This window comes from Ambystoma mexicanum, chromosome 7p, assembly GCF_040938575.1.
Source record: "Ambystoma mexicanum isolate Mex_15411 chromosome 7p, UKY_AmexF1_1, whole genome shotgun sequence".
Taxonomy (NCBI): domain Eukaryota; kingdom Metazoa; phylum Chordata; class Amphibia; order Caudata; family Ambystomatidae; genus Ambystoma; species Ambystoma mexicanum.
In genome coordinates, this window is record NC_090939.1 from 722545943 (window position 1) to 722572490 (window position 26548).

General features: G+C 44.4%; 1 protein-coding gene across 1 annotated transcript in view; it reads left to right on the plus strand.

The window, feature by feature from the left end:
• SYAP1 (synapse associated protein 1) overlaps positions 1 to 26548 on the plus strand; it is a 1300668-nt gene that overhangs the window by 615635 nt on the left and 658485 nt on the right. The window lies entirely within an intron of this gene.

Consider the following 26548-nt stretch of genomic DNA (forward strand, 5'->3'; position numbering starts at 1 on the left):
TTTGGATCCGATGGCCTCTGTGGACATCCTTGGTGACACTAAAGATAGTTTTATTGGTGGCTCTCACCTCTGCGTGCAGGGTTAGTGAGCTGCAGGTGTGGTCTTTGTGCAATCCCTTCACCACGCTTTACAGCGACAAGGTCATCTTGCACACTCACCCAACCTTCTTGTCCAAGGTGGTCTCTCCATTTCATCTGAATGAAGAGATCTGCCTGCCGGTGTTCTTCCCAAACCCACATCCTGAGGCAGAGAGGACCCTACATTCCTTGAATCTCAAGAGGTTCCTCAAGTTGTATCTCTCTCAGACGAAATCCTTCAGGAAGTCTGAGGCATTGTTCATGACTTGTAGGGGCTCTTCCCCTCAGCTCTCAGGCTTCCAAGTCTTCCGTTGTCCGTTGGTTGGTTCAGGCCATTTCAGAGGCATACAGGGCCGTGGTCAAACCTATTCCTGAGGGGATTCATGCCCATGCGGTCAGAGCCAAGGCCACGGCCGTTCTATTTCAGATGCATGCTTCTTGGGATGTCATCAGCAAGACGGCTACTTGGGCCACTCCATCTGCCTTCTGTAGGCACTGCTTGCTGGATACCAGCTCCTGGCGCAGTGCAGAGTTTGGCCACGTGGTTCTAAAGAACTTTTTTGCTTCATCCTAGATATGAGACAGGTTGTCATAGTTCCACCCTATGTTCTTGTTCGATGTAATTACCCACAAGGTTGGAGGAAAGGGGATGGGACGTATGAGCAGTTACTCACTGTGGTGACCAGAGTACTCATAGTCCAGAGGCACCCATATGTCCCACCCACCTTCCCTAGCTAGTATGTCAATGGCTAATGGTTAATGAGCATAGCCAGGTATCGAAGTGTCCGATGTGTTCAAACGGGACTGAGGTGAGGCGCCGGAGGACGGGGCCTCAGCGGGGGGTTCTCACGCCCAAGGCCGCACCCCATGGATATACTAGGTTTATAGGGGAAGCTCAGTTTTTCACTGCCAGGGGCTCAGGTACAGTCTCCATATTGGGGGACTCCCTCAAGATTGGAGTAAAGAGGACTATGCACTATGAATACTCTAGTCACTACAGTGAGTAATTTATTCATTAAATTGGGATTTGAACGTAAGCTAGTCATTCATGTTTTCCCGGTTTAGGACCTCTGGTACCGGATACGAAAATGGACGAAAATAATCTGGCTAGATGTTAAGGACAGTTGTAGCTGGATTTTCCCCACAGATCTTTATTTCTGTTATACTTGCATTACATTTAATTATATTATGCTGCAACCACATACTTACTGAAATCTTAAAGAATTGGTAACACATTTTCCTGAATATGTCTAGACATAGCAAAGTGTGTGTGTTGTCTGTGTAAAATAAAAGCCAGCTCCAATTGAAGATTGGCTAGAGTTGAACATATAGTTTCAGAGGTAAAGGAGCTAGAATAGAACCATGAGGAACTCCACAGTTTAAAGTACTTTTTTGGGATGTATTGCCTAGGATCATTCCATGGACTTCTGCCTTGAATAGAAAAACTAACCAGAACAGTGACAGTTCCCAGATCCTGGCCCTAATACCCATGTATCTAACTCTACAAACAAACAATACCCTAGCTTCCTCACCTCAGCACAGCAATTCATCTAAAAACCAAACTACGCCCTCATCAACTGTTAGGAAAGATCTTCAAATTGTTGCTTTCCTCCCATAGACGTCTAAAGGGCACCCTTTATTTTTCAATGCTGGCATGACCTTTTGGAGGTGCGTGAAGCCTTCTGCTTGACTTCCCTTGCTGTGTACTAATTTCTGCTGGGAGACTGACCAGTCCATAAGACTATCAGTGCTGAGATACTAAGCCTTTCTTTATGAATTTGTTGTATTCTTACAACTGCACACATCAGGCTAAAGTTAAGTTTGCTTGGGATACTTTGTATCCTTACATCTTTTTTTGTTGCAACTTTTGGGTTACAAATATGAGTGCAGGAAGGGCTAGTGTAGTGCATGTTCACTTGCTGTGTTTTAATCTTTTTTTCTTGTGCACCTTTGCATTGACCACAAATGGCTACTAAGAGTGGTTAGCACTCTAGGGTGCGTGTACCTTGATATTTTTGCCTGTCGTTTTGTCATATTGTTTTTTGGCCTGCTTTCTGTCCTCTCACGGCTGAACTTGCCTTATGTGGAATACTCTTTCCCACGGAAAGCTTCTGCGCTCATTGGCTAATGGGCGGTCTGTGTGTATGGCCGGAGGTGGAGGCTGGGACTCTCTGGTCCCAGTACACATCCTGGTGCCTGTATGTCTCTTGCTGGGTAGATTGTTTGACCAGTGACTATCCCTGATTGGGATGTGTCCCTGGATCAACTGGACTGACCAGTGATGGAGAGGTGAATCACCAGTTGAGAGATGGACTGACAAGCTCTCTCCTGGGCACCTTGTTGCTGCCATTCTGAATGGATCCTTGGAGTTTGAGGCATCTTCAGCTTGTATTAGAGGCCTGCTCCTGCATCATCAGCCTTCCTGCATCAAAGGAAGCTGTGGAGGACTTGCTCCTTTGTCCATTTAAGACTGCCTGTCGCCACCTGATCATGGTGAGTCCCATTGCAATCCATTTTCTTCATTTCCTAGAGGCGTCCTGAGGTCGCCTTCTCTGCAGAAGTCTTCACCTTTTCTTCGCAAAGGTGCACAGATGGCTGGAAGGTACCTGCAACCAAGATTTCAGCACTGCAACCGGCTGATACTAAATCCCACATCCGAAAGGGACCCCTGCACTGGCAGTCCCTGGGTCTTCCTCGACTAGACCAAGCACAAAAGAATGTGTCCTCCAGGGATTTGTAACCTCAGCATTGGCCTCTGGAGACATTGGAGCCAGGGGAGTAGGTTTACATACCTGTTCTCCCTCCTCCCACCCTCCAAAGGGTTACTTGGGCATAAAGTTCTGTCCCCATCTGTTTCTTTCCTGACTTCGATTGGTGTACATAGTAAATCTACCTGAAAAGTTAACTTTGGGGCTGTTGACTTTTAGGGCATGAGGCCCCAAACCATCTTGGAACTGGACTTACTAAGGGCATGTTTTATGGCTGCCCCACGTGTTTCTGCTTCAGATTTATGCATCGGAGTACTACTTGTTTCATGCTGGTTATCAAATCAAATGCTTTCTCTCTTCTCTTAATGGTGAATGTATATATCGGTTTTACAGTAGGTGTGGCAATATTTACCTAGACGTTTTCTTGCTTAGTGTTCATTTTAAAGGTCTAATAAATCATTGTATATTCTGTACTTACTTGTGTAACTGGAATTATTGGTGGTGGTCTGTGTGGACTCGTAACCTTCCTTAGACCACTCTCACACCCCTTCTTAGTTTATCAGGTTTTGTAGAGTGCTCATTTGCCCGTAGCCATTTTGCGCTAGGAGACACATCGAGGGAGCCATCTCCAGTCTAAAAAAGTGGCGTCTTTAAAGGACTTCTAAATTCCAAGTGGTTCTAGGTACATCTAAATGCAAGGGGCAGCAGTGGAAAATGCATGTCCCCCAACTTGGGAAAGACGGAACCTCGATATCACCACTAAACCAATATTGGCAGAGCGGAGATCTAGGCCAGGATGGTAGAGGAGGAGCTTGTCCCAAAAATAGTCAGCTCTCTGATTATAGAAAGCTTGATGAGCTAAACGGAGAGATTTAAACTCTGTGCCTGGCCACTGGAAGGCAGTACAATGAGCGCAGGACTGACGAAGTATGGGTACCGTAGGGCGAGTTTGTGGCAACTCGAGCTGCTAGGTTTTGCAGTACCTGGAGACGTGGATCAGTCCCACTTGTTGGGCCAGACACAGGGCATTGCACTAATCTAGTCGGCTTAGCACAAGGGCAGCCACGACTGTGGGATGGCGGTGACATGGCAAGAATGGGAGAACCCACCTTAGTACCCTTAGATGAAAAGGGTCAGCTTTGCAGACTGCACCCACCTCCGGGTCCATAGAGAGTTGAGGAGAGAGCAACACCCAGGTTTTTCACCATCGTCGCTAGTAGAGGAAAAACACCAAGTGCAGGGGGCCAGAAAATAGGAATCCAAACAGTAGGATTGGGTGGAGAACCCACCACCATGACCTCAGTCTTGTCCCCATTCAGTTTCAGCCAGTTGCTGTTCTTCCACTCCCCATCAGCCGTGGGCACGAGGTTACAATCTACTCAAACCAGAGTTTGGTTGTCCTCAGCATCCAAGTACACCAGGTGCCAAAGGAGCGGACGAGAAAGGCAAGAGGCTGAATATAGATGTTAAAAAGCATGGGGGACAATGCGGAGCCCTGAGGAACCCCACAGGATAATGAAGGGGAAAAATGGTGAAAGAGAAAGCAATTGGCCCTATCCGTCAGGAAGGAGATAAACCACACAAGGACACACCCTGAGAGGCCCGCCACGCCAGGCGGAACACCAGGATGGAGTGGTCGACAGTGTTGAAAGCTGCTGAAAGATGTAACAAAATTGGGCCACCCACTCCCCCACTGTCTACCAGCCTGGTCATGTCATCAACCACGGATACCAGAACAATCTTCGTGCCACGCCCCGGGTGAAAGCCCGACTGGAAAAAGGGTTCAAGAACCCAGAAGACTCCAGGAAGGAAGAGAGGAAACCAAAGCTTCAAGCAGCTTCATAAGGAAAGGTAAAGGAGAAATAGGGTTGACATTAGTGGGGACTAGAGGATCCAGTGACAGTTTCTTCTGGAGGGGGATAGCCACAGCTTGTTTGAGTTAGATCGGAATGTGTCCAGATTGGCAGGACAAATTAACTGCTCGTGATGACCGACCATGCCAAGCATAATATCTTTAAACACATCCAGTGGGACTGGATTGGAAGGAGCTGCAGATTTCAAATGCTTCATGGTCTGTCCCACTATTTCGTCTGAAGATATAGGGAAGTCGGACCAGGTAGTGAGAATATCCTCTGTTGCTGGCTCAGAATAGCTGCACATAGCAGCTTGCTGGTTCACTTGGATATTGGTACGTATATTGGCAATTTTCGTGACAAAGTACTGAGCGAGTGAATCACAAAGCACCTGCGTCGGCAAATCCGTGGGCATAAGATTAGTGGCAGAGGATATAGACCTGACAACCGCAAAAAGCTCTTTAGGCTGGTTAAGGGCCTTCTCAATTTTATTTTATTTATTGGTTATTTATAATGCGCCTATACACAAGTGTTTCGAGGCACAACAAGGCAAGAGGGTGGGGAAACGGGAGACAAAAGGTAGCGATCTTACTAGGCCTTGTGACATTCAGATCATGCAAGTGCAGTAATAGAAGTGCCGGGGGAGGGGTTGTGGGGGGGGGTGCAGGAACAGGCCAGAAGATCATGTGAGAAGGAGAGTACCAGGGGAGGCCAGGTGGACAGGGCCAAGGCAAACAGATAAAGCAGGGGAAGGGGGACCATAAGCTAAGTGCAAGGTAGGGGGCTGGAATGGTTCTAAGGCCAGCCAGTCAAGTGTAGGCGGGGGGGGCATAAGGGCAAGTGCAAGAGGAGGAGGGGCCTGGGGGTGGGTCAGGGGAGACCAAGTGCAGGGAAAGACTGGACAGGAGTGGGCAGGCCAGGTGCCCTGTACGACTCTGAAGGCTCCAGGCCGCCGGTCTAGGGCAGAGGGGGAAATTAGCTGGGGAAAGGGAGAGGGAAGGAAGAAGAGAAAAGGAAGGTCTTGAGGAGCTTCCAGAATTTAAGGAGACCCGACTCACGTCTTAGAAGGACAGGGAGGCCATTCCAGAGCAAGGCGCCTGCAGAGGAGAGAGATTTACCCCTCACTCTGTTTGGAAAAAATCATTTGATCTGCAGAGAGTTAGAGCTAGATGACCAAAGGGCTCTAACAGGGAGGTCTTTCGGGATAGAGAGTTGGATGTAGATATCCCAGGCCACAGAAAGCCTTGTGGATGATGCAGAGGGTGGTATGCGTAAAGTATGCACGATTGGCTTCATCAGTAGCTGTGTGGTAGCATTTGGTAAATTGGAGGTAAGCTGCCTTTTCCAATGCCCCATATGAATGGCGCCATTTGCGTTCTGCCTGTCTCAACTTCAGGTTTCAGATCAGAAAACCAGGGATTTGGGAGGTGCCTACAAAGTTGAGTAAGCTTAAGTCTAAGGATAATTGCTCTGCTACCTACCTTTTATTGGGGTTGGGTAGAGTTTAGTGTCTTTCCTGTTCAGCATAATAAGTTGGCCTTCCAAAATCCAAACCTATGGTTGATTATTGAAAATCCATCTCAACAGCTACCCTAAGTAGAGCTATACCCCACTCCACCTCCCTCCTCTTCCTTACAGCTGGCTGACTGGCCATCTGGTGTACCTCAGTCTCTCACTGGTCCTGGGCACCCCACCAGTCCTCCCTCACACTTGATTCAGGGCCCTACACACACACACCCTCACGGCACTAGAAATAACCCAAGAGTGTCTCTCTCTGCACCTACCCTAGTCTCCACCAACTGGGTGCACTTGGACCGCCCCCTACCTGTTACCATCTATGCACTTGCACAATGCAAATGCAACGTGCCTGAAGATAGTCTGTCGGTCTGTTCTCCCCTGTCTTCTCCCCTTAATTGCACTGGTAAAACTGCAGAATCGCCGTCAGGCCTATTTGCTTTGTCTCAACTGTTAAAATGTATTCTATGCACTTACTCTGCCTGTGCAACTATTATCGTCTCAGAAATTCAAGGGCTTTGAGTGACTGTTTTTTCTTCCCCCTTAATACCACCCTCCTTGAGCGCTTTGAAACACTTTCCTGTGTATCAGCGCTATATAAATAAACAATGCAATACACCACATTTGTAGCCAGCAACCCAGAAATATTCATGAGCAAATCAACCAACCACCACACTTCTTCGCAGTCACTGAAACATGACTTCCACATTCCCCCCTGCCCATCTTTTCAAACCTACTCCCCCCTCACTACAGCATCATCAAAAACAGGTATTTATTCAGACACAATCAAATGTAAGTGATTACAAGGACCCAGTTACACATCCTTTAAATGTATCATTAATTGCCCTGCACAGGGTTTACATCTCTAGTAACAGCCCATTACATCAAAAGGTTAGGGCCATTACAAGACAATTAAGCTCTGCAACACCCAGCTGTTAATGTTATTAGCTGCTTGGTTGCTGACCAGGAGTGCTAATTGCCTTTCATGGGGGTGGGGTGTTTGCATTGCTTAACACGGACCATGCATGTCCCTTAAAAAAATTCAAACAAGATGGTCAGCATTAAAATAGTAAAGGGAGCTCAGTGGCGGGACCCCCTTCTAGATCCCTGATAGAATGCAGAGGATGATTGGGCACAGAAGGACCAGATGGTGGACAGGCGCCAAAGTTCAATTTTAAGGATAAACCATTTAATTATCCAGTATGCGTGCCCTTCTGATTACACGTGTTTCGGCTATGTGCCTTTTTCAAATCTGGGCATGATTGGTTCCCTTTATTAATGTGCAAATAACACTGATAAGCATACATTTAAAACATTGTGACAGAGATATTGGGTTGGGAAATGGGAGGAAGTTGAGGGTTTCAAAGAAAAGAAATACAAAAAGTATCCAATCAATCTGCACATATTCCAGACCCTGTAAATTCACAATATATTACAGCTTGGTTTACGCTAGGCAGGGGAGACAGTATAAACAAATTCCCCTTAGTCGCCCGTTTTTAACACATTGAAAACATTCATTATTTTAAATTCACACAGAATGGTGCCTTACCAACAATCATGTGTTCTGGTGTACTGTCTGTCCTTTATTAATGAGATAAATCCCTCTAACAGTGCATACCATCATCTCATTAATTATTCGCCTCCTTTTGTTTATAATATTTGTTTCAATCGCGTCATACTGCTTTTAAAACTGTGGGCTGTGTATATTTATTGTTATCCCTTCTATTAGGGCTCATCTTCGTTGTTTCCTGACGTTTCTATGTATATAGCGTTCTATTCGTCAACGCACCTCGTCCAATTCTCACTGTTTGATATATTTTTAACAAGGGGTAAAATATCTATTAGAATGGTCCCTTGTGTTGGCAAGGAACCATTTTCCCAGGTAACATCCTGTATACTCTTATTTACAACTTTCAGTATTCCATGTAATATCTCTGTGTGGGCATATTAACTTTCTGTCAGTACTTGCGTTGTAACATTCTGCTCGTATTCCATGTAACATCTCTGTGTACGCATATTTAGTTTCTCTCAGTACTTGCGTTGTAACATTAAACTCTCATTCACCTTTCCAAACATTAATGTCCTGATCATATTACATAAAATATCTCTGTATAAGAAGTGTACGCACATGCCGCTTTATCAGATCATACAATATAAAGCTATACTTGCATTCACCTCAAGCGTGTACCTACATCTGCTTGCTCATGGTTCCTGCGCGTCGGCTCACGTGTTTCACTCGAACAGCTGATGCCATCTCTATGATGTTTGGAATCGTTTTCCTGGCAACGTCGAGTGCTTGCGCCATATTCCATTTCCGTTAGTTCGGCGCTCACCATACTTTGTGATCCTGGTTATGGATTTCTGCAATCATGTATAAGATATGCCCAACTTCCTCTGATAATTGGTTACTCGAACACTCTCGTCCCACACGCATTTTTCTAACTATCCCATATTAAATTAGCAATAAGCAGGTTTTCGATTATTGCATTTAATACAATTCATTCATATATCTTTGTTTGTCAATATCATGAATCATTTAACTTGCAAGTCTTCTTACAATGTTTTTACTGATTATTCCTGATTTGAAAATGTTAAATTGGTGTCACGACCCTCATCCCAGATCCCCACGGGCAAGCCCATTGGCCAGGTGGGATCAGGACTTCGGGTCTCTAAGAAGGCCTGGCATCCACTTCCAAAGCCCTCTTAGGGCCAGTCCTGGCACCTATGGCACCAGGCTCATACACCGTGAAAGACATGTGTTCAGGGAACTAATTTATTTGAGGCTTTCAGCCAACATGGGGGCATCCGCATAGCTTGGCTCCTAGGAACCAAGCTATGCGGTATATTGTTTTGGGTGTGGTGGCCTAGGGACTATTTTACCTGGTCTATTTTGTTGAGGCTATTTAAACCACACCCGAACTAGACAACACGCTTCGCGTTACTTTGCAGTCTGCAACATGACGCTCACCGTGTCCAGCTATACCCACAAGCCTTGGAGAAACAGAACCTGCAAGGAGACAAAAGGAACATTGTTAGCAGCAGCATCATACCTACAATCGCCATTTTATCCGCTCCCATCTCCTGTGAACAGCTTCCTTTGGATCTGCACGCTTCCCGTACCGAAAGACCTGAAAGAGAAAGGAAACGACAACATTAAAGAAGGCATTAGAGACATTACAAAATTAAAAACTGCTCAAAAGGCTTACCTGGCTGGTCGCCCCTCGGCCGGCATCGCTCTGGAATTCCACTCGCGCTGGGAGAACACAGTGACCTATGAGAAAAGAAGGAAAACAGGTTAGCAAAGGCAAGACATCACAACGCTGCGCATAGCGCTTACTTACTGCATCACAGCGCTCATTACGCGCCATCATTTACCAGCGAGGCCCAGCTCAGTCAATTCGCCACACTGAAGCTCTGCATATGTAAGGGAGAAAAGAGACATTATTAAACCAAGAAAGGCATGAGGGAATAACACAATACGAAAAAACAGCAATAAGACCTACCTGAAAGACATCAAACGGGCCGGCGTCAGTGAAGTAACTGGACCGCCCACGCCCACGAAAGACAACGCGCCCCTGCCAAGAAGGCAGGACGGAAAGCACGCCTAATTCTACAACAAGGTGAGGAGAGGGCCCAGAGGGGCTGAAGTCATACGGGGTGGTGGGAGGATACTTGCCTCGGTCGTCCAGTCTTGAACACAGCCCTCCTGTATTTTCAGGCAGAACCTCCCCCGCAGGTCACAACTGGGAACCACTGAGAAGGATATCAGCTACCAACCCGGCTGGGTGGTGTCCCCGTGGATACCAGGTGAGCGTAACAATTGGCATGCCATAAAAACTATTATGAGTAATGACTCTAACGTTGAGGGTTATTGGACCCTGGGACTTCGAATATCACATACCTTTTTTGGTCCCCTTAGTATCTATTAGCTTTCTTTAATTGTTCTGCTGTGATGCAGCTATAAGGTCACGTTGACACAAATCACTATTTTGGTTTTAATTCAAAGGTAGATTGCGATACCGGGATTTCTTCCCCCCTTACCTATCATATGTATGTCAAGATCAGTATCTTGATTTGTTAATATAAGCTATATTCATATAGTATTTTAATACAGCAAAGTATTGTATGGCTTCCTACTTAGCATGTTTATAATTCCCTATTTTCCAGGTTTATGTAGTGTCTATTCTTAGTTGACTGGAATATAATTTCTCCTATGTTACTATAAGGTAACTGGTTGGTCCATATGAGCAGGGCATACCCTAATATTACTCATATTTAATAGTTCCTAAACTCACTCTAGGAATGAAACCATTTCGTCATCTGTATTACGACCAATTTCTGTAGCCTTGAATTTGCATATAAGCCTAGCTTCCGCTTGTGTAAGCATCTTTTCCTTACTCCCACCAAGCTTCACCTTCTGTAAGCCTATGTATTTAATGTCTTTTTTTTTTACTTTCCATCTGGTGTTCCGTCTACCAATGCTGGGCTATGGGAAATCTTGGATCCTGGCTACCTATTGTTGCCAGGTGCTCCCTTATTCTTGACAATTTTCTGATCGTACTACCTATGTACATTTTCTTATATTTACAAATAATGCTATATAGAACATATTTAGTCCGACAATTTATGCCACCTCTGATTTTAATTTCTGTTCCATTCATGTCTGTAAAGGTGTTTGTACTTTCATGCGCACATTAAGAATCCTATATTAAAAACGTACGATGTATACAAATAAAATGAAAAATTGAAACTATTTGCCTCAAGACCATCGTTCCAAGTGCTATGCCATGTATCTAACAGGATAAAAGTGCATGGGTTTTGCAAGAAGGGAGGGTCTCACAAGGTAGCAAGGAGTTTTTTCCACTTTTTGCGAAGGGTGATATGCAGCGGCAGTTGTTACCCTAGATCATGCACCATAGATGGCACTCCAGAACTGATCAGATGTGTGATTCCCTACATTCTGAATATCCCGTTTTTCGTACAAGAGATGGAGCATGCTACATTCAGTAAGCAGGTGCCTTGCTAATTACACCGCTACCCTGCAGAGGTGACTTAAATGCTAGTTTTTTGGCAGGCCAGACCAGCCCTCCCCAACCCCCGCCCCCCCCTCCCGTGATCTCATAGGCAGGAAGTGTGGCTAAGCGTAGGGACAGAATAAAATTAACCAATTGAGGGGAATGGGTGTTGACCAAGTAGTCGCAAAGAGTGTATTTAAATTCAGTCCCTGGGTGGAATATAGATGTTGTTTGCTCTTACTCGCAAAATAATCAAAGGACTGAGAGCTGTCATAGTGCCAATATTTTCTGTCGAAGTCCTTAGTGAATTTCTCCCAGCAAGCTGGACAAGGCTTTCATGCCTATATTCCTGCAATGCTCTAAAACTAGTTTTTGCAATTCAGAGAACCTATTTCTGCGCCCGCAATAACATAAGTGCACGTTAGCACAATGTAAAAGTCTACCATTTTCGCTGTAGCGAATGGTACCCATCAATTTACAGACAGACATTATCCAAAGTACATGCAGAGAAGGCAGTCCCAGTTCTAAACGCAGGGCTTCGACTGGTACAGACTTGGGAAGGCTAAGCAAGGATCTAAGAAGCTTGGCATCCAATTTCTTAAGCCAAGTTATTGATCCCAGTGGCAAGGTTTCCAATGCATATAAGATGCCACAGACTATAGATAGCCTATATGCAGACAACTTTGCCTCCATGGATCGCCCTCTGTTAAGAAAGATTTCCATTTATGTGTAATTTTCCCTCCAGTTGTGAACCCCCCCACCCCCAACTTTTTGCTGTTGTCTGACCATCCTAGCTTGACTTTTGCCAGTGGAGCACAGCCTTCTGTTGCAACCCTCTGGGTTTTCGCTCACTTTGTTATGGGGAAACTGACATGCCCTTAAAGGCAGTCAGTACTGGGAGTCTTAGTTTTCCCTTAGCCCTTTACTCTGTTGCAAGTTCTTTGCAACATTTTTACAAGTGCACACAATACCTTATAGTATAGTGCGCTGGGGTCTTCCTTTCGTTTCTAAAGATCCTAGTTCGCTCCAAGTAGAAGTACAGATGTGCCTTGGACAATGCTGGTGGCAGCTGTTATTTTTCTCTTATTTTTAACCCTTTTCTTTCGTTTCATATCACGTTTACCGCGTTTGGACCTGGACAGTGGCTTGGCCCCAAAATGGCCATTCCACAAGGTCCTTGGTTCTGTCCTTTGGCCATCTTGTCCCTTTGATTTCCCCAGGTCGAGCAGACCCTGGTCAGTCCTTATTTGGTCATGCATTCTCACGCGAACCGCCAAGCTTTCGTGGGCTTCTGCATGCTTTGTGTGTGCCTCCAAGAGAAGAGCCCAAACACCCATACCAGGTCAATCGCTCGAGTTCTCACTGAACCTGGGATAGGATCCAAGCATACTGAAACTAAGAAGCCGAGTCGAGGAACCGCTGGGACCTGCTGGAAGGTTTGGCACTGTGAGCCTGCTGTTGTCCCGCAGGACCTCTCTGTATCTGATCAAACCAGAAGGTTTGCAAAGGCTCTTCGCCCCATTTGAATAGTGGGAACAACTATTCACTGCACCTTCACCTTAACCTGCAAGTGAGCCTTTTTCCGAAGCGTTACCGAGCCAACCAGTGAACTGACCAGCTTGCTCAGGACCTTTGCTTTGGAACCGCCGCCGTCTTGAGTTAACTCTTGAGACTTTGGAGATCGGAAGTACTGGTTTGAAGGCACTCTCCCGCTGAGGTTTGTACACCTAAGCGCCGTAGGTCTGGAATTAGGAGAGTACGCCTGAACCAGAGTACACACATTCACTGTGTCGCCCAGCCGTGGTGACAAACTTTGTGGGTGCGCTGTTGCTATGCCCCCCTCTGTCCTGAGACGAGCTGCAGTGAAATTGAGTTGATCCCTTCACCAGGTCGAGGAGAAATCGCCACGGAATCTTACCTGGAATTCGGCTGCTGAAGGCCACAGAGCCGCACTTTTGCAGCATTTGAACCCACAACCGAAGTGGACTCAACTGGCGAAGTTTGGTCCGGAGTGCGCCTTGGGTCAGTGAGTACTTGTAACCATTACCAGTGGCCCCTGGCGCATCCATCCATTTTTACGCACGAGTGTCCCCTGAGGGCCACTCACCTTTATGGAGGTAGCCTGTGCTACCGAGCTACTCCCAATTCTTGGAGTCTGTTCTGCCCTCTTGGGGAGACCTTACTTGAATAGTCAGAACTTATTCTTCACTGCCTCAACTGCCTTCCTCCGCTGCTATAGCCCCTGCTAGAGACCCTGTTTGTGCCCAACCGCACAATTGTGTGCATCTGCACCCGAAAGTACATTGAGCATAAGTCAAGTGTTGAGGAACTTTTTTGGGGCTATCAACTTTGTGACCTCAGCGCCCTAAATTGCTCTATAGTTCAAACATGTGAAAAGGTAAACAGAGACACAGAGTCCCTCTACTCCGTATAACAATTGCAAAGTGTTTTTTTTTTCACACAAGGACATGCGCCACAAGAAAGATCATTGAAACTCGAAGTTTAATTCTGTGTTAGTCTATATTCTAGCCCTTTATGATAACACGTCTTTCGGCATATTCTTATGGCTTTTTCAAATCAGGGCAATGGCCTTGTTTTCCGTGAAAATCTTCTCAATCCGTGTTTGTAAAATTGCACAGGTGCTCTGTGAACCGACACGAGACGTGACAGAGTATAGAATTTTCAGGCGGGATTTAACCCATGACACGCAATTTTAAAACTGATTTGAAAAAGACATAGGAATTTGCTGAAACACGTGTCATCTTAAAGGGGTAGAATATATACTTAAACATAATTAAACTTTGAGCATCAATGATCTTTCTTGTGGCGCATGTCCTTGTGTGGAAAAAAAAGCACTTAACATTGAGCATAAGGCTCCATGCTTCTTAGGGCCTGGACTGCCTTTCAGTTAGGGTTGATAAAGTGAAGGACTGCCTAAAGTATATTTGCACTGTTTGCTCCTTTCCCTTACAGGTTGTGGACCCTTACTGTGTGCCCTTCCTTTAGGCCATTGTAACTGTATATATGAGCATAAATTGATTTGAGTGTGAAAGATACTAAGAATTGTGCGCTATTCACCAGCCTTTGAATTCGTTAATGATTGGAATGCATAGAAATGCTTCCGGCTGCAGGAGTCTTTCTAAAGGTGAACCCTCCACTCAATGGTTCACAGTTAATATAAGCAACTTGAACTATTAGAAGACTGTCACTGCGCACAGGAAAATATATATATATATATATATATATATATATATATATATATATATATATTCAACCAGATAATATGAAATGTTCAGATAGTAGCAATCATGATCCGATGCTGTAAGTAATTGAATCCACACATCAAATTGTGAGAAATTTCTTCATTGTATTGTAAGGTAATAGCCGACGCATGTTTCAACCTAGACGGTCGTTTTCAAGGCCTCTGGATGCACAAGTTGTTGTTCGAACCTTAGATAGGATATTTTCGAGTGACCTTAAGTCAGGATATCGCCTGGTCAATTAGCACAAAGCCGAACAACAACTTGTGCATCCAGAGGCCTTGAAAACGACCGTCGAGTCGGGAAAGAAATTTCTCACAATTTGATGTGTGGATTCAATTACTTACAGCATCGGATCATGATTGCTACTATCTGAACATTTCATATTATATGGTTGAATATATATATATATATTTTTCCTGTGCGCATTGACAGTCTTCTAATAGTTTTCAAGTAACTGTATATATGTTCTATAGTAGTGTGGTTTGAGTTTGCATTACTGCTGATCTTTGCTTGTGTTTGATTTAAAAGGCCTTTAATAAATGAATATGTATTTTTCATATACACCTGACTTGAGAGTAATTTGTAGTGTCCTTCACTGTGTGTGCGCATTCTGAGCTTTCCATCACCCTCATCCCTCCTGAGACCAAGTCTTGACCACCGCCAATGCTACCTTGATTGGTCTGGCTTGTCCAGAAGGTTACCCTTTTCCAAGAAACTAGACTGGCCGTCTGAACCTCTGCCCACCAGGTCAGAGTTCAGAGATCCATCTTAACACCCTCCCTGTCTGTCTATCACATTTTTAAGAGTTAACCATTTGTCCAAGCCATGGAGGAAACCGAAGCTTCATGGCCGGAGCCATTCAAATTGTGTGAGATGTGCATACCAAGATATTTATAAGTCTCGACTTGTTCCAAGCTACAACCTCCCAATTGCCAAGTAAACGTCTTCCACCGATGGGCACCCTTAACATTGGTCATGATTTTCGTTTTACCTAGGTTAACACGGAACACGAGACCATTAAGATCGGCATATTCCGCCAACGCATTCAATGAACGTTGCAGGCCCAATGGGGTGTGGTCAAAGAAAATGGTGTAATATGTGTAGGTCAGACGGCGTGACTTCTCTCCCCCGTAACTATATTACGTTTATATAGTGAAGGGGCAAGAGCACAACCCTGTTTGAGGCCAACAGCTGTGGAAATGGGTCTTGTAAACTCACCATCCTGTCAGCCTCACCCTCACAGTGGTATCCTCAGGCAACAGCCTAATGAAGTATAGCAGCGAGGAATCTATGCCCCACACAGATAATTTTTCCCACAATCTACCCCTGTCTATCAAAAGCGGAACTATAGTCCACAAAGCACAGATAAAGATTGGTATCTGGATCACGTAGGGTGTCAGAAATGAGTGTAAGGAGTACCCATTTGACATAGCTAGTGCCGTGCCCTTTCCAAATATCCATCTGCGTGCCGTTTAAAATGGACTTTGTTTGGGACCACGTGGGGAGTAGCTCCAACAGGATTCTGGAGGATATGTTTGAACTACTGTCCAACATGGCCAGTAGCCGATAGTTTGCATGGTCTGTTCGGGGCCCTTTCTTATAAACTGGGATCAATATTGATTCTAACCAAGTTGAAGGATAGACGCCAGTCTCACATACCCGTAGGAACAAGGTCCGTAACAAACCAGCCCAATATCAGGGGTCATTCTTGAGGAGCGCATTGAATAGGCCGTCTGGACCCAGGGCCCTTGATGATTTTAACTTCACGAGTAATGAGACAATATTGGCCTCTTTGACGTAGTGCCAAACTTTTGTGCTTTTCTTGGTAGTTCTTACCACAGGATGTTTAAGCACAGGGGGCGAACAACAGTTTTTGAAAATATGCGTTGCCCAAGTCTTTTCGGTAATGCCACACACCAGACGGTCTGAATTGACAGAACTAAGATTTCTTAGTAGGAACCAGAATTCTTTGGTATTGTGATTCTTAAGTATTCGATCAATGGCTCTCCAGTTACTTGCATTTTTGTTGTACTTATATGCTCTTAACCAGTTTTTACAGGTGGTTCTAGCAGTGCCATTACAGTGTTTTTTCTTGCTAATAGGAATTAAGTCATTTTTTACTATATCATGAAGATTAGAATTCAATAGTTTTTCATCTTAGCTATTGCCACATCAAAAGATGTCCAACTCCTCTTACTTGTTTGTGCCCTGTGACAAGTTTCTTAGTGTGTACATTTTATCTGTCAAGCAAACATCTCACATCCCAATCATGACAACTAAGGAGATCTTCTAGAGTCTTTCTACAGGAGCTGATGTTGATAGTAGGGCAACAAGGTCTATTACCCCTTAAATTAACGGGAGGATTTACACTCAGAAATGTACTATGCTTCTTAGATGTTGCCTGACATTCCATGCTAAGAACTGCATGATCATTCAAATCAATGGGACCAACTAGCTAGGTTGGAGAGAACTTGCGAATTACGGAGTTGGCAAAAATAAAGTCTATGCAACTTTTTATATGTCCCATTTGGCCAGGCCACCACTGGAACCCCAAAACCAACAACCACCATTTCAAAATCAAATTCCAAAAGTGTTGAACGCCAAGCCCCTTGACTTGGCCTCCAGACCGCGTCCCCTCCCTTGGTTGCACCACAGATGCTTCTGTACAATCTGTTAAAATCCCCTGTGAGTATTACGCCCCGAGAAGAATGCCTATCGCACTGTCCTCAAGGTATCAACAACTCCACAACTGCACAAATAAGTGACTTAGTTGAGTCACCTCCCGGAGGGTCATACATTATCAGCAAAAGTGGCTCTCAGCCCCATGGGGATTTGGACAGGGTTACAGCTAAAAAAATGATGCCGGCCTGTTGCAAAACTCTGTTAAGTCGTAGCCAACTTTTGCTCCAATGCATAAGACCCCCTTTTGGGTGACCCTTTGTGACTGGGGCTGCCAGATTATGAACCGTACCTTCACTGTCTAAATGAAATGAGAAAGACATCCAGATTTCCTGCAAAGCGAAAAACCCCAGCCCCTGTCAGACAGGCTAAACCTCTCTGGTTGCTGACAAGAGTTGAACCCTCTGGTAATCCCAAAGATGAGCCTTAATAGGACAATGTGAGGTGAGGGAAAAATTCAGCCTGTAGGATGCATGTATAATCAACAATTGCTCTGTGGCCAGAAGTCACATGCTCAGAGATTTGACAGATTTGTGAGTCCTTAGCCTCCTGTCTCCATAGTTGCTGTCTCAAGGCCGGTGGCAAAAAACAGAGTTTGAAGCCCACGTTCACAAAGGCATGAGCAAACTTGCAGATTCGTTCAATGGCAATAGATGAGTGAAATGAGGCAACCACCCAATTAGTCAAAATCATGTAATGAGGCAACTCTAAAGATGCTATGTCTTTACTTGTAATAATTGCAAGGTCAGGAATACTGTGCAGTAATCTTAGAAAGCCTTTTCTTTTTAAAATTGGACTACTGGATGTCGACAATGTTTCAACCAATTTGATGTGTTGTACACCAGCGCAACATGAAAGATCCTTACTGTTGGCATGATTTAAATTAGTCTTTGGGTGACTCTGTGACCAGGTTATACCAAGGAACAAGGGAGTACCTGTGTCAACACCACCTTGTACTCCCTCTCTCTCGGCCAAGAAAGTCTGCGTAGTATGATCTGTCACTGGTACTTATAGCGCAGGCAAGGCAGAGTCTTTGGGGACGTGTGTGAAGTTTATTTGATGAAAAGGAGCTGTGGATGGAACAGGTTGGGCTATTCTAGAAGTCACCCAATTGTCCAGTGGCCCTTGTAGGATGACTCTCCTTACTTCACCATTTGGTAACTCATTAATGATGAAATGTCATCCTGGAGGAGCAAAAGCCAGAGGATTTGAATTTAATTTAGGTGCAGTCAGTGTCAAGACCACTGTCGCCAGCTTGTTTAAATTTGAGGAACTGGATTTAATTACCATTGATTTCACCTTGGCTTCTAACTGATCGATGAACTCCTGAGATGGCAATGAGTTCTGCATCGACTGCTCTGTGCACAGGGCCGAAAACGCATGTTCCTCAGAGTCAGCGCATACTCCAAGACAATCTGTCTGCGCTTGTACCCGGTCCACCTTATTCGATAACCTTGCCATCGAAACCAATTTTTCCGATATTGGACTAGAAGAGCCCACCTCGGAATGGTCATAACCTCGGCCAATGAGGTTACAGATTTCGAGTTTGCCTGATGAAATTTAGACGTGTTCACTGAATGTTTGTCTGTTGCCAGCTTTGACTGGTGCCTTTTGGTTGCATTAGCCAAACACAGTGGGGCTTGTCCTCAAGGACCTTTCCCAAAAGAGATGTAACAATCCTTTAATCTTCGGCTATTCTGGCACAAAGTTTAAATAAGGCCTCCGTTTTTTACCAGGTTAAGTTTGCTAGACTTTATCAAGTTAGCGTCTTTCACAGTAGTGGAGTTCCCCTGCTTTACAAAGTTAGCAGAGAAGGCTTCATCCTTCGAGTCCTATTGACTCGAAGATAACTTGCAAGTGAAAAGCAAAGCTTCCAAGTCCGGAGTATTGGAAAGCGAGGAGCCAATAACATTGTTATAATCCAGTTTTTCAGTGCCCAGGGATTTGCAGCGAATATTCAAACTGTGGTTCAATAAAGACCCGTTGTTGTCTATGTTGGAAAAATTGGGTGAAAGATCGATCACTGTAGTGGCAGGATCCAATGTATCCCCTACCCCTTGATTGGTAATTGACATCAGTGTTTGGACCTCACTAATCTCAGCACGGGCAACTCCCATGAAGATGGTCCTTTTTGATTGTGTTGAGCTCTGTAACCCCCCCTCCCCCCAACCCCTGTAGGGTCCTTTTATCTTTCTTAGGGCACAAAGGACCGCCCAACCCGTGCTTACCCGCAACCAAGTTTCTAGGGCGTTTCTCCTTAAGCTGCTCTGCACTGCATAGACCATAGATGTGGGGATCACATTTAGGCATAGTATCGGCGTGAAGGTGATGAAGAAAAACAAATCTGCCGGTTGTGGCACTCCCAGATGTATCGCAGCAAGCCTAGTCTGTAAAGCTGCGTCCAACGGGTCTTGCCGCCTACACCTACTGCTATTGGCATTTTCAGAGGAAAGGCAGGTCAAGTTCTTTGAGGTAATGGGAGGGAGTGAGAGGACCCAGTGTTACCTAGCTTTGCCTGGCCACTCCTGGGACCATGTTGCACTCCTAGTGTCCTAGCAACAGGCTGCCCACTCCTAGTAGCACATAGAACAAATTGGAGAATTGATTACCCCTCTCTCTGCTAATATCATATAGATTGGTGCAGCTTTTTACAAAAACATTTGTATTGTGAAAATCAACACAACATTACTTAGTTTTTAACATAGGCAGAAATAAACTCCACACCACAAGAACACCCGCTCATATTAAGAAAAAGGACAATTTTATTAATTGTTCACAATATCTAAAAAATTGTAACCTTACCAACACAGCTTTTGTGGTGACAGTTAATTGCTAAAAAATGCTTTTTTCGGACATGCACACAAATGAAAACAAAAGCGGATTACATTGGGGTAGATATCGAATATCTTGAAAAATTAATTCTTGTAAAAAGACTTATTCACAGTCTTGCAGATAGTCGACATGTTACGGCCTCGACATATATGAGACACTATCTTTCTAGTGTCCTTTTCTAGATGATTTCAAGGGCCTTCTTCTGGACAAAGTATTTCTATGTGCTTTCGAAATTTCCCGTTTGAGAATTGATCCGCCCCAAAATAAAAAATCAGGGAAAATACCCAATTGCGGGATAAACACTCCCAGTAGCTTCAAACTCTCGAAGTCCTCCGACCTCCTCTCCTCAACTCCAGGTGCAACACAGTGCAGCAGGCCATGGCCAGCTCTCTCCAACGCTGCTGTTAACCACTAGAAGGAGCTAGGGGAAAGCACCCAGTAAGGTCTGGAGCCGACAAGCTGCATCACTGAGCATTCAGCAGGACAACATAGCCAGAATAAAGTGGCTGCTTCAGCAACTGCAGTGGCACTACGGTGGCCAAAGGACCAGGGCCAAACTCAAAGGTTGGCTCACCTGTTCCACTGTGTACCACTAAAAGTGTGTGGTTGTGTAAGGAGAGCACTGTTGTGCTTCTCCTAATAGGGCTTTCAGCGATGGTAAGTTAATTTGCGATCCGCCTGGCACCCTGCTTACCGGCCCTCTGAGCGGTGTCTACCTCGCTCAGCAAGCAGATCAAATCAGCGTGTCATATGGTAGCAGGCCCTAGGGCTCACCTCCCAATCTGAACGAACCTCTGGCTTCGGATTTCCGGCCTTCACCAGCTTCCAAGGGAGCTTACCCGAGAGCTGCGCCTAGCACAAGGCAGGCAGCCCGCAGACTTGCTTCCTTCCTCCTAGAGGAAAGGACCTTGCTTCAACGGAGCTTCAATGGAGTGCGTCAAACCGCACTGCGCACACCATCAGTCTCAGTCGGGAGCCGCTTCCGATGCACAATTTCCAATGGTCTTTTTCAGGTGGTCTTTTCACAAGCTGTAAATTGGTCAGCTTCAAAAGAATGAGTTCAATCGGAAAGAACTGTTCATAGGACCTTCTCCATAGTTCAAACAATGTCAATGGCTTTAAGGCCTTGGGGTTCCCTTCCTCAAGCTTCAGTTCCTTCAGTAACACAAAATAATCAAGTTTCTACTTTAGTAGGCCTCTTAGGGTTCCCTTCCCCAAGCTTAGGCCTCTTCCAAGTACAAACACATATACCCTTCTTTTGGCTCTCAGGGTTCCCTTCCCCAAGCTCATGCCTCTTTTAAGGACAAACACATTCAGCTCTTAGGCCTCTCAGGGTTCCCTTCCGCAAGCTTAGGCCCGTCTGGAGCTTCAAACAGAAGTTCAACTCTTGGGCCTCGCAGGGTTCACTTCCCTGGGCTTAGGCACCTCTTGAGCTAAGAAGAAAACATTAGTTCCGTTTGTACCTTTTTTTCTTCATATACAGTTCCTTCAAAGGGTTAGCATCAGAGACTTTCGAAAATGCCAGGTTATTTGCTCCTCCTAAGCGCAACCACTCAGAACTTGAACCCCTCTTAAATTTCCTGCTCTTAACCTTTTCCTTCAGAGGCTTTCTGCACCCATTCTTGTTCCCCTCTGTTTTCTTGACTTTCTTTCTTGTGTCCACTGAAACCTTTCTTTCCTTCTCCTGCACACTTGCACTCTCCTCTTCGTGCCCACTGGCACCCTTCTTTCCTTCGCCTGCACACTTGAACTTTCTTTACCTTTTCCGTGCCCACTGGCACCTTCTGTTTTACTTTCCTGTGCACACTTGCACTTTCTCGACCTTATTTGGCCACTGGCACCGTTTCCACTCAGCCGGGTTGCTTGCACCCTTCCCTCATTTTAGGTTGCTTGTGCCCTTTTTAATCTAGTCCTTTTCCTTCGCCTCCCTTGCACGCTCTGCTTTCTCTCCATCTTGTCACTCTTCTTTCAATCTGCTTTCTTTACTAGTTTCCTTTTCTTTCCTCTTTTCTGCTGCATGCCGCTTAATGCGTTTCCTTTCTATCAATGGGACAACTTAAGTGTTTCTACAGCCGGTTTCCCTTGGACTCACCTTGTTATTCCTATGGGAAATCTTCAGTGCTCCCTGTTGCCTCTTCCTCCTCCCAGTATATGTTGGAAATAGGGAGGGGGAGATTTACTGGGTTTGAAAATATCCCTTGGAAGATTAGGGAGAGGGCTGTAAAGTGAAATGGAATTGGAGATTACATTGATGGTTAAGTCTATTTACTACAATCTATTAGGAGATCGACACCAGAAATGGGAACATCCTCTAGCCTTGTTTTTATTGAATGAGATAGCTTCCCCTTGTGGCAGAGTAGTCCATCTCTCTGATGTTTTATTGTACAAGCATGGGTCTTACTTAATATTATTCCCTGTGATCCAGATGGGTAACAGATGAATGGATATTGATATCATGGTTAGGGGTGTCAAGGTATTAGTTTTATAACGGTACGATAACCTTCTTGCCAAATGACGGTATATCATGGTTATCGCGGTATAGCAGGTGGAGTTAACCAATCTTAACAAATATTTTCTAAAAGGTCATACATTGTCAGATTTATCATCACAAAAAAAAACCAGACACCCAGGGCCAGAATTGGGCTTTTCAACATACTTTCCACTGAAATGCCACCCCTTGCTTCCACCAAACACACATGTGGAGAGGAGGAGGGGGGTTGGAGCCCTGCTGCGACTGGCAAAGCAAACTGAATAGCTTTTCTTAAGTGGTAATTTAGGCTCGGGCCAAAATGTGTTCAGCAATCACAGACATGTTACCCTTTGGTATGGCAGCAGGGAATACCCACAGAGATTAGTGAATTTCGCAGTGTGACCTATTATATGTAAATTCAATGATCGAACCAGGGAAATCCCCCATCGTCATATGTTTAGAGAACATTATCCATTATAAATTTATAAACCCCAAAACCGCCAACCCAAAGTAAACCCTTTTCCTTCTTGACACTGTATCTATTCTTCCTACTGCTAACATATTGATTTTTTGTCAGGCACGTGTGGTTTATGGAATGGCATTAAAAACTGCTCCAACTGAAACTACTTGGCAGACGGCACATCCAACAGTGCAAGACCAAGACTGTGCAGCACTTGCTTACTGCAGCCTTTCTAAATCAGATTGAAAAGCACACTTAACGGTATAAACGGTATAACGGTATAAACAATGTGACGGTTATTGTTGTTCAATTAAGTGGTTCACGGTATCTTAACGGTATACCGTTACACCGTTACATCCCTAATCATGGTCCTGTCTCAGTTGTGCTTTCTTCTCACCCGATCTCATGTACTTGACTCTTTTCCTCCTCTTACTTGGACCATGAATAATGAGTTTTGAGGAAGGAAAGATACTGTTGGGGTCAGGAGTTGTAAAAGAGTGTGTTCTCCTTAGTTGTCCAGGATATTTTATCTTCCCTTTTTGTGAGGGAAGGTCGAGGGGGTCGGATGGGACTCGAGCGACAATAGCCCATGAACAACAAGGGTGGGCAGGATGCATTGGGGCAAGTAATGGGGGATACCATGTCTTGACTTTGGATGCCCTCCCTGCATTCCTTGAGCACCCCCTGCCCAGGTGATCCTCCCTCGCTGGTCCGCCCTCATGGTTGGGATCCAAGAGCGATGGCCCTTCCCTAGCCATCTGAGCATCGGATCCCTGGGGACTATTTGTGGGAACACCCTGAGGTTTCTCACACACTCTTGTCCGCTATGATTTGGCATTTAAAGTTTGTTATGCTAGCTCCTTCCAGTGTTCTACATAAAGAATGTCTTCAAAATGAATAAATTCCCCTTCTAGGCATCCTAGTGATGACTCTAAAAGAGGTAAAACTGTTGCACTTGGTCTCTTTGTAAATCTAACCCTTGCTGAAGTCTGCAGAGCATCTTTCTGGTTATCAGTGCATGCATTCAATCTCTGTGCTTTATAACATTAAGATGTCACTCACTATAGAAAACTCAAGTAGCTGGGATAAGACTTGCTGATAGAGTAGACTTTTTTTGCTCTGTTGCATGCAATGCTTATTTGCGCTGCTAGCACTGCCTTTCAGTGATGCAACCATGGATTCTCCCATTGCAAACCACAAGGTAAAGATTGACCCATATTCTTTCATGTTCTCTAAATGCTCATTTGTTTCCTCACAAATTCTATGGGTAGCATTGAGAACATTTGTCTTCCGACTGAAAATGCCAACATGATCACTTGTAACTGAAATATCCTTTGGACAATTTGTAACTCCTTTTATGGAAATTGCTAAGGCATCGACAGACTGACCCATCCACAGTAGAATGCTATGGCCTTGCTTCTTAAATTAGTTAATCTTTTATAACTCCCCTAATACCGTGGACCAAGATTCGAACCTATGTTGCTCTGTTTTCTTGCTCCCAAGACAGACCATTGCCCTTGAGCTATCCTCCTGCCACCATGAATAATTGGAAATCTGCAGTCATATATTATGACGCTTGCCTTACTGCTTGATAGTCATTCCTTTCATCACAGAGTGAACTGCAAGTGGAGTAAGATCTGCAACCAAGATCTTAACTCTGGATTTTCCCAAAAATCTCCTTTTGCTAAAGTTTCTGCCAACCAAAGAACTAGTATTTATATGTGAATCAAATGCCCTTTTCGCACTGTTGAAAATAATTAGGAGCCATGTTCAAAAATAGCACCAGTCATGCCATTGCACTGTTCTGGTCCAGTGGCATTCATGTTGGTTCATGCTATCAGTGCTCCATTACCACAATTTACATGTGTTTTGTATTTGCATGTTTCAGTAAGACAAATTAAATGATCATTGCTTTTTGGAAATTGTGTAATGCTTTCAAATATGAAAGTTGAAGTAACTCGGCCATTGACATTTTAATAGTAATAAGAAAGAAGAAATAACTTCCTGCCTTCATAAGACTACTTTTTTGATAGCAGCATTTAAATGAGTGAGTAAGTCAGTTCTGAACAAAACCTCTGATGATGGTTCAGTTCTGTGTGACCTATGGTCTGGGTATTCAGACTGCTTTCCTTGCTATTCGGCTAAGTATGTCAGTCTTTTGAACAGGTGTCTGGGACGTTTGGCTCTCCAGATGTGTTGGCCTACTACTCCAGTGAGCCCTATTTAGTATAATCTGTAAGAGACCATGGGAAGCCTGAACAAAACATCTATGGAGCGGCAGGTTGAAGAGTCCTACTTTAGATGATTCCGTGTGAGAATATGCAGCCGATCTTGTCCAAGTGAATGTTATTTTAGTACCATTTGTGGTTCAAAAGTTAAAGGAAAGTGAAAGGAAAAATGGCAACATCAAGGCTTACCTTTTTAATGTTTTAATTTTCTTGCCACTGTAACTTAAAGGGAATCATTCTGTTTTCAGTTCCAAGGATGAGGAGATGCTCATGACAATTTTTCACGACTGCAAGTTTCCATCTCAGATGCCAGGGAATATGCAGCCAAGGTTCTTGAACTTTACAAAGCATCCTTGATTTGTTGTTGGTTGGATTGTATACAATAAGGGTGACTTTTATTTATATTTCACTGTATTTTTCATGAGTACTGGAGGGTGTTCCAAGTTTGCGAGGACACTAACACCACAAACTGAATTTCTTCAAAGCATGTTCTTGCTTAACTGAAATAGCCCTGTTTTAACTTGTACATCTGCCTGAGGAGAGTCTAAACGGGTTCAGTTTTAAACGGGGCTAGTCTTGATTGTCAGTGACAGAAATTAAAACTATAAATGTTGGTAGCTGGTGATCTTCACTGCAAATCTCACCTTCCGCTTTCTTTTAGAATCCAATTTCTTTCATCTCAGACTACCTATCTTACTCTGATGTCTCTCTGCTGGCCAGAGTTGTAAAAGGTGTATGGAAAGAAGGCTGCCTTCGATTCCCGAGATCATGTACCTCTTTTGCCCTCACACAAATGTCACTGCACTCTCGTTACACCACAACTCCATTTGTTTCTGGCACACCTGGTTAAGAAAAGCAGGATGCATCAGTAGCCTTCCAAATGTACACCGATCACTCAGACAAGGCTTCTACCAGAGGGCTAGCTGCTACAACAGCATTGCACTTGCATATCATTATGCATTTAAAGTTGTTACGGTCAGTGATCAATGTATTTGCAATGATATGTGAAAAGAAAAGGCAAGTTTGTTTTAGTCCGTGCACAAGCTTTACTTTTTAAAATGAACATAGAATGCATTAGAAGAGGGGTTGGTGAAATTGGCCATTAATTGTGACAGTAAAAAATTCACAACTTGAAGAAGAGCACATGATCTGTGCATTTAAATCTACTAGTAAGTTGGGAGACAAGATTTTGGAGCACGCTCTTTGAGAGTGTTGTTTTTTGTTCAATGTGCTTTGTTTAAATCATGGTTCAATGATATGGCTCTCCATTGCCATGAAAAATAAAACTAGGTTGTACACAAACTCTAAAATAATTTTTGGGGAAAGTGTCTTGGTTACTCACTTTCTTTATTTTTACGGCTGATCCGTAACGCAATTCTCCACCACCTTCCTTTCTGATTACACTAGTTCTTGCCTGTTTCCTACCCACATTTTCATTGTGTGCCATC